The sequence below is a fragment of the Mastigoproctus giganteus genome, chromosome 4 (assembly GCF_048544385.1).
Source record: "Mastigoproctus giganteus isolate SK-2022 chromosome 4, ASM4854438v1, whole genome shotgun sequence".
Taxonomy (NCBI): domain Eukaryota; kingdom Metazoa; phylum Arthropoda; class Arachnida; order Uropygi; family Thelyphonidae; genus Mastigoproctus; species Mastigoproctus giganteus.
Window position 1 is genome coordinate 6,825,615 of NC_143578.1, and position 20,868 is coordinate 6,846,482.

Below are 20,868 nucleotides of genomic sequence, written 5' to 3' on the forward strand. Positions count from 1 at the left end.
TGCTTTAAGGTTTCATTATTAATTTTTTTGTATCTGTTTGGGGTATTTTGAATTGATAAAGAATTTTCATCAGCGAAGGAGCTAAAATTTGAATTTTTTTGGAGGAATAGCTCAAGTAGGATTACAAGGAGGCTTGTCGACATCACCCCATCTTGATGTACACTCCTCTTTGCATAAGTTGTTTTCTGGTGAGTTCCATTGTGTATAATTAAGTGTCTCCACTGCAATATGGACTTCAGAATGCTGACAATTTGGTTAGATACTTTGAAACATTATATTAATATGCCTATAAGAGTATTAATGGAGGCAATATCGAAGGCAGATTTGATATCGAAAAAGATTATGTCCAGTTGGGCTCTGTCATTCAAGGTTTTTTGTGCTATGAAGAGAGTGTTGAGGAGATTAGAGATCGTGGACCTATGGTGCAGGACTGTGTGGAGGTAGGATTGTCGGTGAGCAAAACAGTGTTGAATAATCACTGGGTGTATAAGTTTTTCAAATATCTTTAATAATGTGTATCCTAGGGAGAGCGGACGGAAGTCCTTAGGAGTCTTGGGGTTTATATTTTAGGGACTGGTTTGACATATTAAGATTTCCAGATTTCCGGTATGCTGCCTGTCTCTAGAATCTTCTGGAAGATGTTTAAGAGAAAATCCACAATGTACACAGAAGACACCTTAACTATAAACAGTGGTATACCTTCAGGGCCGTTAGTGGCTTTGTTGGGCAGATCATTTATCACGTCAACGAGCTGATGCTTAGTGTGAGGCGCCTCCGTAGCCAGGTGGGCAGGATCACAGTGCGTAGCACACGCTTTTGGATTAGACCGGGGTTCGAGCCTGTCACCACCAAATACGGAGAATGCGGAAAGGTCGTAGAATGACCACCGCATATCCCGGAGCAATATGGCCTTAGTTGCTAATGCTCTTAAAAAACCAAATAACAAATAACGGCTGCTTAGTGATAATAACATTATCCATGGCAGAAAGAGTTTTCTGGTTTACACTAGGTAGAGTCGTAACTTCAGAGGCCCCATCTTGATGATCGAAAGATATGTGAGTATATTCCTCAAATATCTTTTCATCCACGTTGAGATAGTTGTTGCAATTTGGGAAAATTCTCCGGGATTTTGTAATTTAGGATGATATACACTGTTGATGTGCTCCTCTCTTGAAGCGAAGGAACCGAGCTCTCTCTCTTTTAAAGGTTTCATATTCTGTACTGCTTCTCCATTTTAACCATTTTCTATATGCTCTCTGCTTACTCCTAAAGACAGTTTTCATATTCGGATTGAATCACAGCTGGTTTCCCTCAGTAATTCTGATTTGTTTAGACGCTCAGATCGTGGCGATATGTCTCAACTGCTAGCAAGGGTCTGGATTGCCTCTTCAACAGATAGTGAATATAAATTATCACAATCAATGGTTGAGGAGAGATGGTTGATAACTATTTCAGGTTTCAGGAATTTTGGAGAAAAAAATCAGATCAGAGTGAGTATCCGAATAGTAATTTCTAATTTTCTTTCCCATAATTTGGTAGAGAAGGTACTGGTGATAGGTGACTGATCTGATGAGAATAAGAAAGGGTTGGTTATGTTATTACAGTGGTGGGGAAATTGTGGATAGCTCGATTGCTACTGTTTTCTTGTGTTGTAACATTAATTCTTGATATATTTATTTATTGACGTTATAGTTTTTGGCGTAGTTAACTAATCTTCAGTTAATAATATTGTTGCGTCTCAGTTAATAATAGTCGGTTGCTTTGAACCGACTATTATAGTTAATGGAAGGCAGAATTAATAGTAAGAAGCTTGGTAAAGGAGGGGGGGAAGGAAGAGAAGATTGGAGCTTTCCCCCACTTCCTTCCAGAGTTCCCACGTTGTACAATACTGATTTTGTAAAGAAAGTTTCTGAGAAATCGTCTAAAGTTAAAAATATTAAAGCAAGTAGCGTTTTAAGTAGTGGTGCAATGAGTACTGTTAGTGTGAATACTAAAGCTGCGACGTCTGGTAAAGCTGATTCTCATATCCAGGTAGGTGGTGTGGAAAACGTAGTTAAAGTTGGCTGCATGGTTGAACAGGGGGTGCAGTTAGAAGAAGATGTTGCCGTAACAGATTTCACAAATGATTTGTCAAATGGTAAGATAACTGATTTTCCGGATATTCAGCCTGATAATATGGTTTCTGATGTAGATAGTTTTTATTCGGAATCGGGGAGAAGAAGTACAGGCACAAATGTTCGTGAAAGTGAAATAATTGTTGCTAACATACAGGATCAAAGGCAGAGGTACCCTGACGGGTCTACTATTTTTGAGCTTGTAACAAAGTTGAAGAAAAAAGTTATTGACTACATGACTAGTGAAAATAATAAAGTGAATAAAGCTGCAACTAATTTCTTACTTGACGTATGGATAGACATGGAGACTATATCAACAGCATTAGTCATTGACAATGAACGTCTTAAAACAAGGGTAGAGGAGATGGAGGTGCGTGCCAGTTTATTAGATGACATTGTAAGAGGGCAGCCTTTTCTAACTAATGTTGCAGAACAAAAGGAGACTTATGCGGACAAGGTTAGGGCTGGATTCAGCCAGCCACAATTAGGTGAACAGGTAATATTAAATGATATCTGTATGGTGGATAATAACAGGAAGCTGAGCAAAGTGGCAAGATTAAATAATAAGGTTATTTTCAGGGCTGAGGAGTCCTCAGAACAGTATAAGTCAAGTCAGGAAGTCAAAGAGGTTATTGTTAACACATTAAAGGAAAAGTTTCAAGAAATAAAAATTAGAAATCTAAGAGCTATACGAAATAAAGGAGTTTTAGTTGAAACAGATACTGATAAGGATTTGGATAAACTCAGTAAGGCAGAGGTATTTTTTCAAAAGGGTATTAATCTGGATAAAGTAAAGTTACAGAACCCTACCATCATAGTGTATGATGTACCTAAGGAATTAACTCAGGAGGATATTATTAGGGATTTATATAAGAAAAACCTTCAAGATTATGGATATGAGGAGCAAGAGGTCAGAGAGGGCATTGTTTTTAGATTTAGTAACAGTTCCAAGGCAAGGTTTTAATAATTGGGTGATTGGGGTAGCTCCTCATATGTTGCAAAATTTGATGTGTAATGACAGGTTGTATTTTGGATATACGTCACACAAATTCAGGCGTTTTACAGTTGTGACTAAATGTTTTAAGTGTTTGGGGTATGGCCACTCTATACAACACTGCACACACAAGACTGTGTCGTGTGGTCATTGTGCTCAGGGTGGCCATCTTTTTGTTGATTGCCCAAATAAAAATAAAGATCCATGTTGTGTGAACCGCAAGCGCAGAGGTAGAGCTTATGATCACTCATTAAGGAGTAGTAGTTGTCCTGAGTATAAAAAGGCCCTAGAGTTCGCCAGTACGCGTACCTATGATGGATAACTGTAGTACTTTTAATGTGAATGGTAGTTTTCAACATAAAGATGAAGGTAGTGTGCTTAAGTTGGTTCAACTCAATGCCCAAAGATGTCGTGCGGTTACTGATGAAATTAGAATGGTGGCCGTGCAAGAAAGTGTTGACATTTTGTGTATGCAGGAGCCGTATGTTGGTTTCTTTGCACATGGACATAAAATTGTTGGTTTTCCTGCTGATGCCAGATTTATAAGTGTAGTTGATGTGAAACCTAAAACAGCAATTGTGGTCTTTAATAAGTTATTGCAGGTAACTGTCCTCTCTGGGCTGTGTAGTCAGAACTCAACATGTGTGAACATTAGTACTCCTAGGTTGACTTTTAATTTAATATCTCTTTATTGTCCTCCAAGTCACGAAATTGTTAATTCTATCCATTATATGGAAACTGTTTTCAGTGAAATTGGTTGTAGTAATTTAATTATTGCATTGGATTCCAATGCAAAGTCTAACTTATGGTTTAGCGGCATGACTGATCAGAGAGGTCGCTTAATGGAGGACTTTATTTTAATGAATAATTTGTGTATAGTCAATATATCAGGTCAGCCTTATACTTTTAATAATGTTCATGGCAGGTCGAATATTGATTTGACTATAGTTACTCAGGGGTTATCCAGACGAATCTGTCATTGGCTTGTGAAAACGGACTATACGAATAGTGATCATAGATCTTTGGTTTTTCATATTTATTTGGCTGATTTAAATACTTCTTTAGATTTTGATAATTTTGAATTAACTAGATTTACTTATAAGAAGATTAACTGGTCTAGTTTTGCACGGTCAGTGGCTTTAGATTTTTCAGGAGACAATATGGTTAATTTGAATTTTTTAAATGCTCGTGAGTACGCTGCTTTCGTTCAGTCTTCATTGCTCAGAGCCCTCAGTTGTGCCTCAAGAAGACAACGAGTTAAGAGGCGAGTTGTTAATTGGTGGAATGCGGAATTATCCAGGTTAAGGAAAGAAGTATTTTTATGTAGGAAGGCATATCAGAGGTATAGGCGGTGGGGGCTGAATGAGGCTCAATTTTATCATGCATGTTATAGGAATAAAAAGAAAATTTAAATTAAAGGCTTGGAGAAATCTAGTTACTAGTGTGGGCAATACAGATCCTTGGGGATTAATTTATAAACTAAGTATGAATAAAGTAAGACCTGGAGAGATAATGAATACCGTAATCGTCAATGGAGTGGAAACAACTGATTGGATTACAACAGTGCAGGCAATAATATCGGAGTTGTTTCCTCATGAGGAAGAAGGGGGGGAGACAACAGAGCAAGAAGGCATCAAGGACTCTAATGTAACATACCTTGGGTCTGTTGATATTAGCTTATTTACTTTAGAGGAATTGAGAGCTGTTTCTAAGAAAATTAACATTTCCAAAGCCCCAGGAATCGATTTAGTAGAGAATATCGCTGTTCTTAAAATGATTGAGCTTTATCCTAACATCTTGTTAAACTTGTATAATAAATGCTTACTTCAAGGTACCTTTCCTGGGATCTGGAAAATTGGTTTGATCAAGCTGTTAGTTAAGCCGGGTAAAAAACCAAATGACCCAAGAGGGTATAGACCAATTTCGTTATTGGCCAATCTTGGCAAAGTTTTTGAAAGATTGTTATTCTTAAGATTGAACCAAGTCATGGAGAAAAATGGTTTGACCCTGCCTTATCAGTATGGTTTCAAGAGAGGGCATTCTACGGAGGATGCCATTAATGATCTCATGAATTTCACCAACCAGGCAGAGGATAAGTATGTGTTAGCCATCTTTATAGATTTTACTGGAGCTTTTGACATGGTGTGGCATGAGAGTATTCTGTCTGCATTAAGGGGTATGCAATGTCCAGACTTATTGTATAGGACGATACAGAGTTATTTGTATTGTAGGAAAATTATACTGAAAGCTAAGTATCTACAGTTTAATAGGAATCTTTCGAGAGGGTGTCCTCGGGGGTCTGTATTGGGCCCACTTTTTTGGAACTTAGTACTTAATTTATGGCTAGAACAATCAATTGAAAATCTGCATAAGATTGCTTATGCAGATGATTTGGTTTTATGTGTTACTGGTAAATCCAGGACTGTGCTTGAAATAAGAGTGGCCCAGGTATTGGAAAGTCTAGTGTCGTGGGCTGATAAAACTATTGATATCTACAACTGAAACTATTGAAATCTACAACTGAAACTATTGATATCTACAACTGAAACTGTTATGATGCTTCTTAAGGGGAAACTAAATTATGCGCGACCGCCAAAAGCTTTAATTAAGGGGAGGCAGATTCCCCTAGTATCTGAGGTGAAATATCTAGGTATAAGAATTGATGATAGATTATCGTTTTTCCCACATTTAAATTACTTACACGAAAAAATTAAAAAGTTTAGTGCAGCAATAATTCGATTAACACGGTCAGATTGGGGGTTGAAAAGGAAAGTTTTAAATTTATACTACAAGGCAGTATTCTTATCCATAGTTGCGTACGGAGCATCAGTGTGGTACTTCAGAGTTACTAACGTTAAATTTAAACAGAAATTGTTATCGATTCAGCGCTCAATGCTTTATGTTATTTCTAATTTGTGCAGAACAGTCTCAACGAATGCTATGCAGGTTTTGGCCGGGCATTTGCCTCTAGACTTGTACATTGTGTATCGGGCCCTTTGTTTACTTAAAAAAAGGCACAGTGGTTTCTTTCATGAACATTACATCTGATGTCACTATAGAGATAGCTAAAGCTAAAAAAAAATGTTCTAACACAGTTGATTGGTATGTGGCAACAGAGATGGGATCTTAGTGCAACTGGAGAGGTGACTAGATTGTTTATTCCAACAGTTAAATTTACTTATGATAGTAACAACAAATGGTTTTTTCCTTCTATGGTAACATCGTTTATTTTAACTGGCCATGGCTCATTAAATTTTACACTACATTACTTTGGTCTAGTCAGCTCTCCTTTATGCACGTGTGGTCAACCTGAGACTTGGAGTCATTTATTATATGATTGTAGTTTGTATGTTGAACATAGAGAAAGGCTAAAAGTGAAGATTGGTAATTTAGTTAGAGGCTGTGAAAGAGACCTTATTGCTAATCAGGATAAATTTCAAGCACTGCAAGAGTTCTGTGTAACTGTTTTTCAACGGAGAAGACATTGGAATAGTCTAATGATTACTAATTAAGATTTGGTTATATACATTTTGATTATTTGTGTTTTTTTTTTTTCTTTCTTTTAGTTTGTTTATATTATGTGTGTGTATGTATTTTATTTATTTATTTTATTTTATTTTATTTATTTATTTTTTTTATTTATTTATTTATTTATTTATTTTTTTTTTTTTTGCTGGCTCTCAGGTGTGGGCAGCCTGGGAGTGGGATTGCTGGCACCTACCGGTATAGCACTACTTCCGGTGGGTGCGGGATTTTTGTGCATGAGGCACTTAAAATAGAAGACCAAGCCCAGCACCAAGTGAATATGGGCGGCCATTAGGGTCTATTCGCCATCGGGGAGCGGCTGTGCAGGTGACAGCTTCTCCCTGATGGCGAAGAGACCTTCCATACAGGTCTATTTAGCAGAGGTTCTGCACAAAGTCAACTTTATCAGGTGGAGATAGACGGAAGTCTAGGTGCCACCTTAGACATAATAATAATAATAATAATGAAGTCTCCACCTATAACAGTTTGTTGAGTAGGGGATAGTCTTTTTACTAACCAGGTCTGGAGTTCAATCTGTGTAACATCGGAATAGTCAGGAGGGAGGAAAACCACACAGAGTTGTATTTTTACTTGTCGGTTCAACAGTGTTACACACAAAGCTTCGTTGTTAGACTGACTTAGTTTAACTCGTGTCGCCTGGCACTGGATTGGGGAGAATATTTGGACGCCCCATCCTCTTCCCATACCTGTACTGTTTCCGATAGGTTTGTAAGGAGCAGTTTCAAGAAGTATATCAATTTGTCGCTCATTTGTCAGCCAGGTCTCGGTTAAACAGATGAGATCAGTTTCTCTGAGAGATAAATCGTTCGGAGGGAGTGGAGCTTATTAGATAGACTCCTGACAATTTGTAAGAAATATCGCAATTGCATAGTTTTTTCATTCAAGCCCCAAACTAGCCATTAGTAGCTACGTTGGATTAGATTGTGAGTTTTGTCTGTGCGCCCTCACGGGGCGATATTCAAAAAAGGGTTAACCAGTGTTCCTGGAGGCCAGTTCTTCTTGTTCATGACATTATTAGTCGCATTAGATGTGCATATCACTAGGAAGGAGGCATAGCATGGGTGTTTAGTTCTTAATTTCTTTACGTCCATTTCAAACCTATATTCCATCACAAAGAGACTCTTAATATTCTCTGTTCTTGTCTCAGGCCAAGTCTGGAAACGAAGATCCTTTCTCTGGTGCGAACAGCTGATATATGGTATATGTGCGCCAGCCTTTTTGCCTGAGTAATCAATGGGACGTTTGTATCAACTGATACATTAGTAGTTCGCTGAGAGAGAGAGACTAGGTTTGCATGGGACCTGCTTAAATTTTTTACTTTGGTTTCCGACTAGGGGAATTTGGACTGTCTTCGTAAATGTGGATACTCAATTAAAGTCGAATCAGTTATGCATGTTTAGGGCTTACAGAGGTCTGGGTGGGAACTATGATTCCTCTTGTACATGATGCTTCAGTCACTGATGGGGAAGCTGGTGAATCACGTCTTCGCGGACATGGCAGCCTAGTGGAGCAGGAATTTTGTTTAGCGAGTTGTTGTTGTTTTTTTCTGAAGTTCGGCACATTCGTTTGCATTCTCTCCTTCGTTCACATGGAGTGCAAAACTCAATGGTAGCAGGCATACTATCCAGAGTGGGCTCTTGAGATTCGTTTGGGTAAGGATGGTTTGATATTGGTTCTATTAGTGAAGGTTGACTTGTTGGAATTCCCATTTCACTAACAAATTTTTTGAAGTCATGCAGTTGTGTTTCTACGTCATTTAGTTTGTATAAAATTACTTGATTTTGGAATCTTAAATGTTGGTTTTCTTTAGTTTGAATAAAAAGGTTGGTTTGCAGTGGTAACGTCAGCTCCCTAAGTACTCGTTCCGACCGGCTAAGGTGCCCTGAGAGTTGTAGGGTGGGGGTAGGGTGATCTTTTCTGGAAGAAGTATTGTGTAGCCAATCATTAAATTTTGATAGGCTTATTTGGCCTTCCTCATTTTCGAGATGATGCTGGCTCTCTCTTTTTGATAGTACTTTGGTCTCAACCATTTGGATGAGGTACGTGGGATTTGCCAATCGCTTCTGTTCAAGGTTGTGGTTACACTTATATTAGTCAAAGAGATCTGGTATCATATGCTTGACGGTTTTATTTTGTTCTCGCATAGAGAAAACTTCATCCCTGAGATCTTCAATTTGTGCCCCTAGACGTTTTATCAGGAAGGTTAAATGACCAGTACTTTCAGGGAAGGAACAAGTTTCCTCCAGAGGACGACCTTCAAAGTTTGGGATGGCTAAATATAAAGTGTCACGTTCTGAACTATGCTCAATTCCGGTTTGATTTCGTGGTGAAGATGCCTTATTTCATTCACAATTAGATATAGTTTTTTGGCATCTGCTTGTCGATGGCCAGATTTTTTGTTGGTTCCTAGGCAATCTTCCACAACCGAGTTTGGGTGTTTCACTTGGGGCATCTAGAGTCGCGCTGCTGTTTACTTGGGGCTGGCAAATTGAATATTGAAATTCATTTAAGATTAGAGTACTCTTTTCACTATTAGGACCAGCATCACCCAGATTTTCATTATGACGGCTGGCATATACATTACCATCACTAATATTCCGTCGTCGTCTAAATCGATTCACGAGGTTAGTGGGAGCCAGACGTGTTAAAATCCGCTAAGTGGATTTTTCTTATTTATTGATTTGAAATTATCCTTTTCTAAAACGTTTCATTTAAATTTAGTAGTATAGCATACTTTTGTGATTTCTGATTAATGTGGTATATTTATTCTTTACTCGGCCTTGTAATTTCATAAAAGTATCGGTAATTGTTTCAATTCCACCTATTACAAGTTGCATCTCCGCGGAACGAGAAGTTTTTTAGCCATATTTAAGCGCCTTATTGAATATTTTTTACATCAAATTATTTTCTATAAGGATCGTTGGTTTATTCTGAATTGAGACAGCGAGATTTGGAAGTTAATTTGTACTTAAGTACTTGCTACATGGGCGTCTAAAACGCTGACGGAACTGATATTTGCCTGAAACTCAAGTCAAGCGGACCCAATTTGCCGAAGTCCGGACGGTCTGTGAGAGCCAAATCCTCTGCTTGAACCTTCACGATGGTGGGGCTGTAAGTAATCCTGGGTATAACCTCCATGCACAAGTACATGGTGGGAGACCACCCAGGTGTGAACCAACGTAAGCAGGGGTCGAGGTGTGGCGTCCACACCACATGAAGAAATGCCGCCCCTCTATTTTACCAAACAGCACTAGGTGGTAGATGACTCTCATCAACCGGTGAAATACCACCACTTTGCTTATTGGAGGCTTGAAGTGGTGGAACCCATGTTTAGTCTCTAGAGCTAAGTTCCGGTCAACCCTTCCCTACCTCTTCCATCATGCAATATGATTGATGACTTTTGAGGTTATGATGAACGTCGTGGCGAGATCCAATATGCCTTACATTTCGAGGGTACAGCTCTAAAACGGAGTTCGCAGGCAGGCCGCTAGTTGGTACACCGGAGGGAACCTATTGGTAACTCTCTAGGAGGCTTCAGGATCAGCTAGTGTATAATCTTGCCACCTCTACTCTGCCAGATAGTGACTGGAGGGAGTCCGAGTAGTGTGTATGCGGAGAGCATTGTCGAGACCACGTTATGTCAAGGATCTGGGTATATTCTTACCACGTGTACGCCGTATCCAAAAATTTCATTACTTTATACAGCATGTCCCACCCACGTTTTCATACTATTGGATACATCATGAATTGTAAAACTAATAGAGCAGTTATCTGCGAAAACATCTAAACCTCTCAAGCACTTCCTAATTCATTTCACAAATATACGTGGTCTCAATTCATCTCAACGATGTCCATTGCCACTTGAATTCTGCCAAACCCCATGTACGTTTTCTGACAGAATCTCAGTTATCGGTTCACACAACTACTGCTCATCTCAGATGCCCAAATTATTCGCTGCTCGATTCCTTTTGCCTTAAACGTGGTACCTGTGAATATGTCGGTTCTGATATTCCCTGTCAGAGATTTGGCAATTTGGAATCTCTTGTCTTTGATGTTCTCTGGCTTAACATCTCTCTACCTCATTGTGTCAAATTCATCTGCTGTCTCTACCCTTCTCCCAAATACACTAATCACTTGGAGCTCTTAGACTTCCCCTCTTTGCAATTTGACTTTCTCCAGTCCATCTTTCCTAACAGTGAGGTAATTTTCTTGACGATTTTAATGTTCACAACTAAAGCTGGCTTCCGTTTTCTAGTCACACCGACCCAGCAGGTCGAGATGGTGAGGCTTTTGCAATTACTAATAACTTAGCACAGATTGTCCATTTACCTACAAGAATACCTTACGATCCTAATCATACAGGCAACACGCTTGATCGTTTTCTCATAAACAACCCTTCAAAGTACAGGGTCGAATTCAGAGGTCCTTTAGGCACTTCAGATCAAAACTTGCTGATTGTCTCTTCTCCAATGGAGCCTTTATCTCATGGCTATTGCCAACCACGTGTTGTTTGGCATTACAAGAATGCAAAATTGGATGACCTGCGAGATTTCTTTTCCTTGGTCGGATTACTGTTTCAAAACTTCTGATGTCAACCTTTGCTCAGATCGTGTCAGTGAACTTATTCTTGCAGGAATGGAATCCTTTATAACGCACTCCAATTTCAAATCTCGTCCTTTATCTAAATCTTGGTTTTCCAATAAATGTGCTAAGGCTGTTCAAGAGAAGAATGTTGCATATCATAATTGCTTTGTTTCTAATTCTTCAGTTTAATTTTCTGCCTACACCAAAGCTCGCAACAATTGTAAAGCAGTTATTAATCAGTCCAAACTGGAGTTTGAACAGGGTAACAGTAGAAAACTTGCTTCTTGCCCTAATGGTAGCCGAGCATTCTGGTCTCTTGCCAAAGCTATTGGCCGCAACTTTTGCCCATCTCTGCTCCCACCTCTGTCCAAACTAGATGGTTCTGTTGTCACTTCAACCAAGCATAAAGCTGACCTGCTAGCATCCCATTTTCCTTCCAGCTCATGTATTAATGATCTTGGTTAAATACCTCCCACCATTCCCAAAACGCTCCATTCAATGCCTCCTGTGGTCTTCCGTCAAAAGGATATCAGAAGGATTTTGATGAATCTTGATGTTAAGAAAGCTCCAGGTCCCGACAGTATTTCTCCACTTGTTCTCAAAACCTATGCTCCTGAGCTTACTCCTATCCTATTCTTTGCCGCCTTTTTTCACCTTGTTATTCCAAAGGTGTTTTTTCCCTCTGCTTGGAAATTTGCTCATATCCAGCCAGTTCCTAAAAAGGGTGACAAATCCCTCCCATCCAATTACTTCTACTCTTTCTAAAGTAATGGAGAAATCAATTAACCGCCAACTCTTAAACTACCTAGAAACCTTCCGTCTGATCAACGGTCACCAGAATAGATTCCGTCAGTATCTATCCACTGGTGATATTCTGGCTTATGTTACCCATTTATGGACTTATTCAATGGAAAGATTTGGTGAAACACAAGCAGTTGCTCTTGACAACTCAAAGGCTTTTGATCGTGTTTGGCATAAAGGCCTTCAAAACAAGCTTCCATCTTATGGTTTGCCAACTGTTTTTAGTAATTGGTTATCCAGTTTTCTCTGTGATCGCTCACTGAGGGTGACGGTAGATGGCTCTCTATCTTCTAACTTCTCTACTAATGCCGGTGTCCCCCGAGGTTCAGTTCTTTCCCTCACACTTTTCCACTTGTATATTAATGACCTTCTTTCATTGACTGGAAATCCTATCCCTAATTCTTCCGAAGATAACACACTGCATTCCACTTTCCATTTTGAGAAACCTTGTCCTGCTCAATCGGCTTCAACTTCTCGAATATCTGTCCCCAATTCCTTAAATGCCGATCTTCAGGTAATTCTCCATTGGGTCAATGGAGAATTACAAAGGTTGATTTCAACCTTTCTAAAACTCAGCCTTGTCTTATATCTCGCAAAAAGGATTCTTCTCTTCCTATGCTTATCATTAGTGACACTCCGATTTCTAGGCAAAATGATATATCTCTTTTGGGGATTACCCTGACTTCTAATCTCTCTTGACACAAGCACATTATAAATATTGCTTCCTCTGCATCTAAAAAACTTGGTTTTCTCTTTCGCTCTCGGAGTTACTTTTCTTCCAAACAGCTGCTCACACTGTATAAATCGCAAATCCGCCCTGCCATGGAACGTTGTTCCCATATCTGGGGAGGTGCTGTTGTAATTCTTAACAAGTACAGGTAACTGTTGAAAAAAAGCCGTGAATTAGGGTTGAATTTGAAAGTGTCTGTGATTCTGCACAAACACGATAGAAGGGAGAATATGATGAGACCCCTTTCGATCAATTCGGCCCTGGAAAGGTTGTGCAAGGCTCAAGGGGTAGAATTTTTTTCAACCTGGACTTTACTTGTTAACAGAAGAGACTGCTTCTATAGGGATGGATTACACTTAAATAGAAAGGGTGCAATAAAATTTGCTGATGTTATCGAGGCAGTGTTAGGTGGATCGGAAATCTGCTAGCTTGGCGGGATACAAAAATTAATAGATTAACAGTAGCCACTGGCAGAGGTGAAAGTGATTCTTGCACTACTTCTATTGGAATGAGCAGAAGCCTGGAAACAAGATGCAGGATATTTCAGAGACAGCTCGGAGTCATTGGGGTACAAGTAAACAGATGGGTTGTGTTAGGGTAGATAAGAAGAAGAAGAACAGGTGCATGTAAAGTTGCGTGTACCCCAATGCTAGGAATTTGGTAAATACATTTCATGAATTTGAGTTATTGCTCAAAGTATCAAAGGCGGGTAATGTTGTAAATCAGGAACGTGGTGTCAGACAGGTATAAGGAATGCAGAATTGAAATTTGGGAGTACATAGTCTACAGAAAGGATAGACACGATAGGAAGTGAGGAGGGGTTATGCTATTAGATAAGAAACGCATACAATCCAAGGAAGTGAAGCCAGTCGACATCGTTGGACAGTGAAGTGTTGAGTCGGTTTGGTGTGACATAAGCATTGGGAGATCAAAATTGAGAGCATGAATGTGCTGTAGGCCTAATGACTCTGGTGAGTATAATAAGAAACCGTACAGGGAAATAGTGTGGGCCAGTACACCAGAGAGTCTAATAACGGAGGATTTAGTTTCCCTGATATTGATTGGAATTTGTGGGTTGGTCACTCACACACTAGCAAGGCTTTTGTGGATTTATTGTATGATGGTTTTCTACATCAGCATGTTCGAGAGGCAACTAGAGGGAGTAATACTCTTGATTTGATTATCAGTAATGATTCTTCAAGCAGGGAAAATCTGCAGATAAAGGAACCACTACATGACAGTGATCACAGTGTGCTGAAGTGGGATTTACTCAAAGAGGAAACTACCATCAGGGATAAACGGTGAGTTATTGCTTTCTTGAGGAGTCTACGATGGTCTGAGACAGTATTTAATTTCTATACAGTGGGACCAACTGAAGATGTTTCCAACAGCAAATTCAAAACGGGGAGCATACAAAGAAATTTTCTTGGAAGCTACTAGGCTTTACATACCAACTAAGAAATATTGTTTAGGGTTTAAGCCTAAATGGATGTCAGAAAAACGATTGAAACATATGACAGAGAAGAAAAGTGCATGGGATACATATAAATTAACATGTGACACAGAAGCCTATGATAGATACAAGTTGATTTGTAACCAAGTTGCAAAGGAGGTTAGGCAGGCAAAAGCACATTACGAGAAATCTCTGGAAAGGGATGCAAAGAAAAACAGCAAAGATTTCTTTACTTATGTAAACTCTAGAAGAAAGGGAATGAATCAGAATGATCCACTTGATATTGATGGGTCAACTGTCGATGATTCTGCTCAGGTAGCTAACAAACCAAATGAATATTTTGCATCGACATTCACACATGAGGAGTTATTCAGCGAGGGGAATGCCAGAGGTGCATTCAACTCTAGCAGTAAGCTACAGAATCTTGAAATAACTGGGCGTAAAGTGGAGGAGAAATTATTGAAGTTAAACATAAGAAAAGCACCTGGGGTGGATTGGATCTATCCAGTTATATTAAAGGAGGCAGCAAAGGATGTAAGCAAACCCTTAGCCATAATTATGAGAGCTTCCTCGGATTCAGGGAGGTACCCACAGACTGGAGATTTGCAAATGTGACTCCAATTCACAAAGGAGGATCAAATGCCGGCACAAATAATTATAGACCTGTGAGTTTAACTTCTGTTCCAGGAAAATTAATGCAGGCACTGGTTAAAGAAGGACTGCAGGATCATCTAGACAAGGCTTCAGTTATAGCTCGGACATAGCATGGTTTTGTTAACGGATCGTCTTCTTTGACCAATTTGATTGGTTACTATGTTGCAGGGAATAACTTTGATATTATATACTTGGAACGTAGAAAGGCTTTTGATACTGTTGCACATGGAAGACTGCTGCACAAATTGGAGCAGCGTGGCATTGGAGGCAAATTGCTGCTTTGGACAAAGGGGTGGTTGATGGTGAAAAGGCAGAGAGTGGTAATCAATGGACACTAATCATCGTGGACTAATGTTATTAGTGGAGTCCCTCAGGGATCAGTGTTGGGTCCATTATTGTTTTCTGTTTTTATAAATGATATTGATGATGATTTATCTAGTTTAACGTCCAAGTTTGCAGACGATACAAAGTTGCAGGGTTGTTAAGGACACTACTGACACTATGCTGCTGCAATAGGATCTGGAAATGTTGAGCAGATGGGCTGACTGGTGGAAAATGAAGTTTAACGTTGACAAATGTAAAATACTTCATATGGGAAATAGCAACCCCAGAGCCACGTACCAAATCTGTGGCACTATACTGAAAGTGTTAGAGAATGAAAAAGACCCAAGGGTAATTGCGCAGTCAGATATGAAGTTTTCTGAGTAGTGCAGACGGGCTGCAAGAGTAGCTCATGGTGTATTGTCATTGATATATATAGCCATTTTTCTAGCAGGGATAAGGAGGTGGTTATCCCCTTGTATAGGGCAATAGTCAGCCCCCACCTAGAGTACTGTATACAGGTCTGAAGGCCTAATTTCAAGAAGGATGTAGAGATGCTGGAACGAGTACAGAGAAGGGCAACAAGATTAGTGAATGGAACAAAGGGGTGCTCTTACGAAGAGAGGCTTACCTTTTGCAAATTACAGTGTCTGGAGACTAGGCACCAGCGAGGTGATCTGATAGAGGTGTATAAAGCCTTGAATGGTTTGAGCATGCTCAATGCTGATGGGATTCTTTTTCTTGCTCAGAATAGTCCCCTGAGTGGGAATAAATTCAAATTGAGGAAAGAGTGTTGTAGGATAGATGTGAGGAAATTTGCCTTTAGGCATCGTTTAGTTTGTTGGTGGAACAGACTTCCATCCTTAGTCGTGGAAGTTAATAGTCTAAATAAATTTATGGCTCAGCTGGACAGTTATTTCTAACGAACGAAGGGGTGAAGTGGAAGTTGGTTTTTTTTTTTTTTTATTTTTTTTTTTTTTTTGGGTGATCCTGCATAAGCTTGCTTTCTTGCATCATATGCCGCTACTAATGCTAACGCTAATGGTAATTTCTGTTGAGTTGCGTTCTGGAGACAACTACCGTATGTGGGTTGTAAGATTGCCATTAGCATTAACAACGTAACTCTTTTTTACGGGAGATTGTATTCCAGTATTCAAATTCATTACAGAGTTTACTGTAGAAATGAAAAGTGCACTGTGTTCGCCAGCTATTTTGGCGTTAGCGTAAACCGTGGGTGTCTGCTCCACTATCAGACCGTCTGTTTTCTGACCGATTGATACGTCTACATGCATAGAATCTTCACTGTTTGAGAAAATCCTCACAAGGAGTTCCTTTTTCATTCACAGCTACAGAGTTCTCTGAGATGAATACGGCAGAAAGACTGACATCAATGTTCCGATCATTTGTCATTGACACCGGCTTAGGTTTATCTATATTAACGGAGTTATTATGTTGGGTCTCAGTTCCTTTTTATTTCGTCCTTTTATTTGCTAGTACTTTTTATGTACAGGTGTTTTACAAGCTTGGCACAAGTACGATTTTCGCTTTTCTAATGACAATTTTGAAAGATTGTAAACACAACCAACCCCTAAGCTAAGTGAGTAGCCGACACATTGCAGGATGAGGGTCGCAGGCTTTTGGCACTGGCTCACGTGGTTTTTGCGAAGCTTATGGTATCCTTTTGAATAGGACTTTGCATGTTTAAATTCCACAAATTTTTCTACAGTGTTGTTAACGTAGAATACCGTGGTTTCAAATGACTTTTAAGTTTAAGCTAAGAATAGTAATTACTTTAAGACGATTTTCTAAGGCAACGCTCAATGGATTTATTTGAACATTTAAGCCGTTAGATGCTAGGGAGGAGGAAGAATTTACCCCACTCAATGAATGAGGGATTAAATCGGCGCTATTGTGTGGCAACCTTGACCTCGTGAGGTTTCTACGTATACAGTTTAGCCTTACTCTGGGAATGGCTTACTGGGGTTATGATAAGCCTTTTGTGATATCTGCAATATATGCAACAGAAAAATGACAATAAAAGTTTACCTGTAATAGAGAGTTGGACGATAATTCCATCTTTGGATCGCTGATACTAAACGGAGTCTTCTGGTATTTTATTCATCATGGTGCACTGTTAGGGACACTATATTTTTAGCTCTTAGCGCGGAGCTTCAAAAAGCGTGACCGCACGAGGAGGAACAAGATGAGATGATTTATGTGTTTCAGACAGCGAGTGGTGAACAAATGTTTTAATGAATTAGTGTTTGTAAACAAGAGTTGTGTGCATAAGAGTAAATTGTGAACTGTGTTTAAATTATAAATAATAATATACAATTTATTAATTGTGTTCTTATGTGCTCGTACCTCGAACGCACATGAAATATATCGCCTTCTTCTTGCCGAAATAAGACTTTGCTACATTTGTGGAGAAGTGGTATTTAAATCGCAGCCGAAGCCACTGACAAAACTTGTGAGAGAAGCATGTGAACTATAAAATATGAGCTCCCAATATTTCTTGTAGCTCAAAACTTGTGAGAGAAGCGTGTGAACTATAAAATATGAGCTCAAAATATTTCTTGTAGCTCATGTTCAAGATTAACAGATGGCTTAGAGGTGATCATAAATCGATGCCTTTTGCTGTTGCGGTAATATGGCGGGTACCTCGAGGCCACATAAACGATTGTTACTTTTGCATGACCAATATTTCTGTTTTTTCTGGGAAATCCAAGCATAAACTAGTGTCCCAGTGTTCCTTCTGCTCTAAGACTGGTTCCGCACGATGGTACAATGCCAGTGCCAAAGCCACCAGAAACATGTGTTCTTGACTCTGATTAATGATCGGAAAAGAAATCTCCAGTAGATACAGAACCCAGAACGAGTACAGATCCAGCCTTTTCAATCCCTGATACTGCAAATCGACATCTAATCACTCAGCAGAATTGAACGATTTGGTCATAGATTTGGACCCCTTCAAAACCAAGACTCAATTATTATTACTAGGATCACGGTTTCAGCAGTGGAATCTCCTTGAAAAGGGTGTCAAGTCACCTTTTTATAGGAAAAGGCAATCTAACATAACACTTATAACTCCACGGATGGTGCTTTGGTTTATTTTAACAGTGTTGCAATTAAAATTTTTAATTTTACAATTAAAAATTTCATGTTATGCAAATAAGAGCCTGGAAGGAATTTGAACACGTCTGTCCGGAAATTTTTAGGCAATGAGAAAAGATAAAATTACAGTGAAATTGTGAATGAACTAATTTCAGCGTACAGAGAGTTGGGATGCGACATGTTAAAGCTTCATTTCCTGCATTCCCATTTAGACTTTTTTCCTGACAACCTGGGAGCACTCTCCGATGAACAGTGGGAAAGCTTTCACCAAGAGATTTCTCAAATGAAGAAAAGATACCAGGGAAGATGGAGTCCAAATATGTTGGCGGACTACTGTTGGAATCTCGTACAGACACACCAATTGAATTATAAAAATGCAAAAAAACAACAAAATAAGAGTTTTATTATCAGATAAACTATTTTTGTAAATAGAATAAGGGTAAAACACCCATTGCTCAATATTTGCTACTATATGCAATATTTTCTTAAAATGTATGAAATGTTTTTTTAACTCGAAACTTAGTTTTCGAATTCAATCCCTTCTCCCTAAAAATGGGTGGGTGTTACAGCAATACGGTTACCATATTTGAATTCAGAAATGGCAAATCTATAAGAATCACCCTGAATTTTAAGAGCGAACGAATTTTTTTTTTTTTTTTTCTTTTTGTCAACCAGTTGTCATGTTATTATAATAACATGGGAACATTTTTGATATTTATTCATGTCATGCCCGTGCTTTCCTACTTTTTCCCCCCTCAGACTGGACATTACATTGAAATTGTAGGCACTGATCGCAGTTTCACACTAGCTACTTTTCCTGGCAGAGACTCCAAATTCATTTCATTTTATATGACTGCAGCGCTTCAATGTCTTATAATGGTAGAGACACATGGAGTGCAGGACTTCAATATCTTCTAATGGAGCGGAGATTATGCTGTAAGTCTGTAATTATCGTACAGTTTTGCGATTGTTGGTAGGGATGCCAGGAAAGCTGACTGGCACCGTCTAGTACAATAAATAAATAAACAAATAAATAAATAAATGTGCTTGCCTAATATTTCATCCGATTTCCTTGTGATGGATGGCTTCTGCCGTTCTCTGATTAGAATAATAATAAGCATGTAAATGCTGTATTGATTTCCTGCAGATAAAGGACACTACTTGGATGCGCTGAGCGCTTTGTAAATATAGTTTGTTTTTTTGACCCAAAATTGCCAATTGTAATAAAAGGAAAGTATGCTGAAAGTTTTGCTATTGTAATAGGGTTTTAGTTATGGGGTTTCAGATTCGGATAGGAGGCACAGTACCGTACGGTCACGTATGTGTGTTGCTTTCAGTAATCATTAAAATTATTTAAGTTATGCCTAAGTTCATATGGTAATTTTAGTATAGTTACACTCCTCAAGTGATTCTGAAGAAGAAGACACCAACTTCAAGGCGACCAAGGCACCCAGGTATTTATTATTTGCAGTTCCTTTTCATATTACAGAATATCATAATCGGACATGATAAAGCTGTATTAACGCTCGGAAAATTGACCAGCAACACATACCGCTGCCAGCTACAGATCAAGGTCAGACTGCACTGCTGTAAGTTAGTATTTGTGATCATTTGCCCTGGCGATACGCATCAATTACGAATTCCTAGAAATTCACCCCCTCCCCCGGAAACAAATTAACTGTATTCTTAAAGTCGGTGACAAGCTTTCTGAACTAAATAGTGTACCACTACTTTAGACGATTAAATCTTCAAACACCAGCATTTCCCATCAGACATCCAAATATGACCGAGTTAAATGAAGTGTTCACCATAGCTGAATGTAAATTATGCAAATTAAACACTGACCTATGTATTGTCTGTTTTGCCTGCTGTGCTTCGTTTTGTGGATCATGCCTCAAAATTGATTTAAAAAAGATGAACAAGCAACGGAGACGCAATTTTTCATGTCTTTCATGCAAGGAAATACCTGAGAGTGAGTCCCTCAACAGTGCATCAAGGGCACCTCCCCAACGTAGTGAGAAACCCTGCACATCAACTGAAACTATAACATCCGCACAGAAAAATAAAGCCATCCTACCACACCGCAGCTTAAGCACCACACCGGAAACTTCCGATCGGCAGGTACAAATTGCCGATGGCGACAATCATTCCCCCACAGATGACAGCGCTACCTCCACATCTCTGTTGCAACACACAGCCGTTCCACGCCGCCCTGGAGGAGTCATATATGATGTAGCTACCTCGGCCACAATCAAAGCCCAAAATTCAAGCCTACTTGAAGAAATACAACAACTCAAGGCACAAGTAGTTGCAAATAAATTCACTGTAGTGAACCAGACTTCTACCATAGAATCCAACCTTTAAAATAGCAAAAGAGAACAATCCACTAATCAGCTCAACAGGAAAGATGCAGATTTCAGTGAAGATAACTCTACCAAACTTGCATCTAACATCACCGGAGATAGCTGCTCAAAGACCTCTCAAGTGGCCCCCTCTATAGTATCGACCCTAAATAATACCAAACCTAAAATGTTAGAATAGACAATCCAAACTGGAA